This window comes from Argopecten irradians, chromosome 14 (genome assembly GCF_041381155.1).
Source record: "Argopecten irradians isolate NY chromosome 14, Ai_NY, whole genome shotgun sequence".
Classification (NCBI taxonomy): Eukaryota; Metazoa; Mollusca; class Bivalvia; order Pectinida; family Pectinidae; genus Argopecten; species Argopecten irradians.
In genome coordinates, this window is record NC_091147.1 from 14,988,609 (window position 1) to 14,996,024 (window position 7,416).

A 7,416-nucleotide genomic window follows, 5' to 3' on the forward strand; every position below is an offset into this window, starting at 1 on the left:
ATTTTCAAAGATCATCTTTTTGTTGTTGTTTTCACATGTACAGTGTTTTTTGTTGTCAGGCATAAAAGTTTTTTCAGCAAAAATTCAACAGGATAGATGGTTATACCGTATCTTAGCATAGGGTTTGAAAAAAAAATGCTTGACAAATGCATACATATACTTTCACTAATTAAATATGCTCCATGACATTTTTAGCCCACCATTATTAGATGGTTGGCTATTCAAATCGCTTTTTCGTCCATCTTCCATCCGTTAACATTATAGTTTAAGTTTGTTACCGCTATTTCTCAGAAAGTATTGAAGGGATCTGTCTCAGATTTCATGTGCAGGTTTCCCTAGGTCCCTAGTTATGCATACTGCATTTTGATACCAATCGGTGAACAAAATGGCCGACAGGCAGCCATCTTGGATTTTGACAATTGAAGTTTGTTACCGCTATTTCTCAGAAAGTAATGAGGGGATCTGTCTTAAATTTCACATGTATGTTCCCCTAGGGCCCTAGTTGTGCATATTGCATTTTGGACTGATCGTTCAACAAGACGGCAGCCATCTCTGATTTTGATAGTTAAAGTTTGTTACCGCTATTTCTCAGAAAGTACTGAAGGAATATTTCTCAAATTCCCTAGGTCCCTAGTTATGCATACTGCATTTTGGAACCGATCGTGTGAACAAGATGGCCGACAGGCGGCCATCTTGGATTTTGACAATTAAAGTTTGTTACCGCTATTTCTCAAAAAGTAATGAAGGGATATGTCTTAAAATTGACATGTATGTTCCCCTAGGTCCTAGTTGTGCATATTGCATTTTGGAACCAATCGGGATGCACGATGGCCGCCAGGCAGCCATCTCTGATTTGGATAGTTAAAGTTTGTTACAGCTATCTCTCAGAAAGTGCTGAAGGGATCTTTCTCAAATTTCATGTGTAGGTTCCCCTAGGTCCTAGTTATGCATTCTGCATTTGGAACCGATCGGTGAACAAGATGGTCACCAGGCAGCCATCTTTGATTTTGATAGTTAAAGTTTGTTACCGCTATCTCTCAGAAAGTACTGAAAGGATCTTTCTCAAATTTCATATGTAGTAATATGTAGCTAAAGTTTGAAATGCAAAGAAAAGTTCCCTCTTTCCATTGTCTGATGTAGATCATTCTTTGGTTGGCGCCAAGATCCCTCTGGGATCTCTTGTTCATTTTGTAAACAAAATTACATAGATTAATGTATAACATTGTCTGCACCTTGAGGTCTAGTGTGTTCAAGTGGATATTCCAGCAGTTAATATCACTGACTGTCTGAATTTATTACCACCCTAGGACAGAAAAAACTGAAGGCACTGTGTGCTACAATGAATGAAACAGACAGTTTGGTTCTTTGATATAGATGTTACATGTAAGAATCAAATAAATCTCTGTAGGCCATTGACTGGGATATATAGCACGACAGTGATAGTAACCGCAGGAGCATCGAGGATGGGATTCAAAATGGAGGCCAGATTTGAGATAACTCTTATATTTGAGAGTCATACTACTTCGTTTGTTGCCATCCGCAGTGTGTAAACTTAGTCAAACAACAACTTCTCAATAACTGAACGTTCAAGGTTACTGATATTGCTCCTGTAGCATGCTGGGATTTAGAGGTACCAAGTCTGTTCAAATGAGTGACCTTGGACTTAATTCAAGGTCAATGAAGTCACATGGGTCAAATTGGAATAGCTCAAAAACTTTAAATGATAATATAAACTATGGGACGTGATATTTGGCCTGTAACATGCTATGATAATGTGCTACCACAGGCCAACGTTTTTAAATGACTTGTTAATAATTGCCAATTAAGACAATTGATAATGTACGTGCCCCACTGCCTGTGGCATGCTGGGGTGAAGCCTTCTATCAAGACTGTTCAGATGACTGACATTGGCCTTCGTTCAAGGGTCAAATGGGTCAAATAATGCCATAATCTTTAAACGACCTGTCAATAACTGTCAAGATACTTGAAATTTCGAAACCTGACCATCATGCATGCACATTTTCTTTAATGCATTCGTAATGGAGTCGATTAGTACTTGGGCTGCTGATTTTATATTAGTTCATGTAAAAGCAGGATCATATGTTTCATGGATAAGTGATTCAGGATATATGCATATTTATGGTAATGACATGTTATGTTTTTAACTCTCCGCCTTGATATTGGGGCGGTAGACTAGTTGAAAATACTCTATATAGAATACACTTGGTATTGGATTTGGACGTTTGTTTCTCAACATCATCAATTGTTTCGAATTACTCTGGGTATTCATGAAGGAGAACATTTTACAAGTTTCATGTTTGTAGATGCTAAAACGATCCAGCCCAAAGAAGGTATTTGTATTTGTATACATGTATATGATATACATTTATATTATGTACAGGGACCAAGGACGTGCACTTTATCAAATGCAGCTTGGAGAAGTTTAGGTTTGATGTTACATCATTATAATGTGACTGGGTGGGATGTGTTGTTCGCTGTCATCGATAGGTTTGATGTTACATCAGTATAATGTGACTGGGTGGGATGTGTTGTTCGTCTGTCATCGATAGGTTTGATGTTACATCAGTATAATGTGACTGGGTGGGATGTGTTGTTCGGTCATCGATAGGTTTGATGTTTACATCAGTATAATGTGACTGGGTGGGATGTGTTGTTCGCTGTCATCGATAGGTTTGATGTTACATCAGTATAATGTGACTGGGTGGATGTGTTGTTCGCTGTCATCGATAGGTTTGATGTTACATCAGTATAATGTGACTGGGTGGGATGTGTTGTTCGCTGTCATCGATAGGTTTGATGTTACATCAGTATAATGTGACTGGGTGGGATGTGTTGTTCGCTGTCATCGATAGGTTTGATGTTACATCAGTATAATGTGACTGGGGGGTGGGATGAGTTGTTCGCTGTCATCGATAGGTTTGATGTTACATCAGTATAATGTGACTGGGTGGATGTGTTGTTCGTGTCATCGATAGGTTTGATGTTACATCGTATAATGTGACTGGGTGGTGTGTTGTTCGCTTCATCGATAGGTTTGATGTTACATCAGTATAATGTGACTGGGTGGGATGTGTTGTTCGCTGTCATCGATAGGTTTGATGTTACATCAGTATAATGTGACTGGGTGGGCATGAGTTGTTCGTGTCATCGATAGGTTTGATGTTACATAAGTATAATGTGACTAGGTGGGATGTGTTGTCGGTGTCATCGATAGGTTTGATGTTACATCAGTATAATGTGACTGGGTGGGATGTGTTGTTCGCTGTCATCGATAGGTTTGATGTTACATCAGTATAATGTGACTGGGTGGGGATGTTGTTGTTCGCTGTCATCGATAGGTTTGATGTTACATCAGTATAATGTGACTGGGTGGGATGTGTTGTTCGCTGTCATCGATAGGTTTGATGTTACATCAGTATAATGTGACTGGGTGGGATGTGTTGTTCGCTGTCATCGATAGGTTTGATGTTACATCAGTATAATGTGACTGGGTGGCATGTGTTGTTTGCTGTCATCGATAGGTTTGATGTTACATCAGTATAATGTGACTGGGTGGGATGTGTTGTTCGGTGTCATCGATAGGTTTGATGTTACATCAGTATAATGTGACTGGGTGGGATGTGTTGTTCGTATCATCGATAGGTTTGATGTTACATCAGTATAATGTGACTGGGTGGGATGTGTTGTTCGGTGTCATCGATAGGTTTGATGTTACATCAGTATAATGTGACTGGGTGGGATGTGTTGTTCGGTGTCATCGATAGGTTTGATGTTACATCAGTATAATGTGACTGGGTGGGATGTGTTGTTCGCTGTCATCGATAGGTTTGATGTTACATCAGTATAATGTGACTGGGTGGGATGTGTTGTTCGGCTGTCATCGATAGGTTTGATGTTACATCAGTATAATGTGACTGGGTGGGATGTTGTTGTTCGAGTTTGATGTACATCGATAAGGATGGTGGATGTTGTTATCATCGTAGTTGATGTAATAGTAATGTGACTGGGTGGGATGTGTTGTTCGTGTCATCGATAGGTTTGATGTTACATCAGTATAATGTGACTGGGTGGGATGTGTTGTTCGCTGTCATCGATAGGTTTGATGTTACATCAGTATAATGTGACTGGGTGGGATGTGTTGTTCGCTGTCATCGATAGGTTTGATGTTACATCAGTATAATGTGACTGGGTGGGATGTGTTGTTCGCTGTCATCGATAGGTTTGATGTTACATCAGTATAATGTGACTGGGTGGGATGTGTTGTTCGGTGTCATCGATAGGTTTGATGTTACATCAGTATAATGTGACTGGGTGGGATGTGTTGTTCGCTGTCATCGATAGGTTTGATGTTACATCAGTATAATGTGACTGGGTGGGATGTGTTGTTCGGTGTCATCGATAGGTTTGATGTTACATCAGTATAATGTGACTGGGTGGGATGTGTTGTTCGCTGTCATCGATAGGTTTGATGTTACATCAGTATAATGTGACTGGGTGGGATGTGTTGTTCGCTGTCATCGATAGGTTTGATGTTACATCAGTATAATGTGACTGGGTGGGATGTGTTGTTCGCTGTCATCGATAGGTTTGATGTTACATCAGTATAATGTGACTGGGTGGCATGAGTTGTTCGGTCATCGATAGGTTTGATGTTACATCAGTATAATGTGACTGGGTGGGATGTGTTGTTCGCTGTCATCGATAGGTTTGATGTTACATCAGTATAATGTGACTGGGTGGGATGTGTTGTTCGCTGTCATCGATAGGTTTGATGTTACATCAGTATAATGTGACTGGGTGGGATGTGTTGTTCGGTATCATCGATAGGTTTGATGTTACATCAGTATAATGTGACTGGGTGGGATGTGTTGTTCGCTGTCATCGATAGGTTTGATGTTACATCAGTATAATGTGACTGGGTGGGATGTGTTGTTCGCTGTCATCGATAGGTTTGATGTTACATCAGTATAATGTGACTGGGTGGGATGTGTTGTTCGGTATCATCGATAGGTTTGATGTTACATCAGTATTATGTGACTGGGTGGGATGTGTTGTTCGCTGTCATCGATAGGTTTGATGTTACATCAGTATAATGTGACTGGGTGGGATGTGTTGTTCGCTGTCATCGATAGGTTTGATGTTACATCAGTATAATGTGACTGGGTGGGATGTGTTGTTCGCTGTCATCGATAGGTTTGATGTTACATCAGTATAATGTGACTGGGTGGGATGTGTTGTTCGCTGTCATCGATAGGTTTGATGTTACATCAGTATAATGTGACTGGGTGGGATGTGTTGTTCGGTGTCATCGATAGGTTTGATGTTACATCAGTATAATGTGACTGGGTGGGATGTGTTGTTCGCTGTCATCGATAGGTTTGATGTTACATCAGTATAATGTGACTGGGTGGGATGTGTTGTTCGCTGTCATCGATAGGTTTGATGTTACATCAGTATAATGTGACTGGGTGGGATGTGTTGTTCGCTGTCATCGATAGGTTTGATGTTACATCAGTATAATGTGACTGGGTGGGATGTGTTGTTCGGTGTCATCGATAGGTTTGATGTTACATCAGTATAATGTGACTGGGTGGCATGAGTTGTTCGCTGTCATCGATAGGTTTGATGTTACATCAGTATAATGTGACTGGGTGGGATGTGTTGTTCGGTATCATCGATAGGTTTGATGTTACATCAGTATAATGTGACTGGTGGGATGTGTTGTTGTGTCATCGATAGGTTTGATGTGTATATGTGACTGGTGGATGGTTGTTCGCTGTCATCGATAGGTTTGATGTTACATCAGTATAATGTGACTGGGTGGGATGTGTTGTTCGGTGTCATCGATAGGTTTGATGTTACATCAGTATAATGTGACTGGGTGGGATGTGTTGTTCGGTATCATCGATAGGTTTGATGTTACATCAGTATAATGTGACTGGGTGGGATGTGTTGTTCGCTGTCATCGATAGGTTTGATGTTACATCAGTATAATGTGACTGGGTATGTGTTGTTCGCTGTCATCGATAGGTTTGATGTTTCAGATGTGTGGGTGGGATGTGTTGTTCGGTCATCGATAGGTTTGATGTTACATCATAATGTGACTGGTGGATGTGTTGTTCGCTGTCATCGATAGGTTTGATGTTACATCAGTATAATGTGACTGGGTGGGATGTGTTGTTCGCTGTCATCGATAGGTTTGATGTTACATCAGTATAATGTGACTGGGTGGGATGTGTTGTTCGCTGTCATCGATAGGTTTGATGTTACATCAGTATAATGTGACTGGGTGGGATGTGTTGTTCGCTGTCATCGATAGGTTTGATGTTACATCAGTATAATGTGACTGGGTGGGATGTGTTGTTCGCTGTCATCGATAGGTTTGATGTTACATCAGTATAATGTGACTGGGTGGATGGTTGTTCGCTGTCATCGATAGGTTTGATGTTACATCAGTATAATGTGACTGGGTGGGATGTGTTGTTCGGTATCATCGATAGGTTTGATGTTACATCAGTATAATGTGACTGGGTGGCATGAGTTGTTCGGTATCATCGATAGGTTTGATGTTACATCATTATAATGTGACTGGGTGGGATGTGTTGTTCGGTATCATCGATAGGTTTGATGTTACATCAGTATAATGTGACTGGGTGGCATGAGTTGTTCGGTATCATCGATAGGTTTGATGTTACATCAGTATAATTTGATGGGTGGCATGAGTTGTTCGAGTTCATCGATAGGTTTGATGTTACGAAGGTAAATTTGACTGGGTGGCATGAGTTGTTCGGTTTATACATCGATATTTGACTGGTGGCATGAGTTGTTCGCGTATCATCGATATGTTACATCAGTATAATTTGACTGGGTGGCATGAGTTGTTCGGTATCATCGATAGGTTTGGATGTTACATCAGTTATAAGTGTGACTGGGTGGAATGTGTTGTTCGGTACATGTCATCGACGGCATGTTCCAGTGAGACGGCACTATAAATAGAGCAATTCCCCAAGCTACCATTCACACACATTGCATAAGGGTTTTTCGTTTTGAAATGACCTTTAGCTGTTAATAGGATGTTAAGTCTATAATATATTTTATATAGTATATAGGGGTATTTTTTATATATATATTTTATACTATATATATTTGACAGAACGTCAAACTCATGTGGCCAAACCAATCATCCCAACAACCTCGGGCCATGTCATGTTTTGGGATATCCATTCTTTTCTACCAGTTCTATTATTCCACAACGTTGTGGTCAAGGTTGGACTTGATGCGTCCTCGATACTCAACATTAACATCTCAAAATAGTGAAATACCATATTTATGTTATTTTCTGTGTATGCCTTATTTTCATAAATTATACAAATCTACTGTGGTCCGCTACCATTG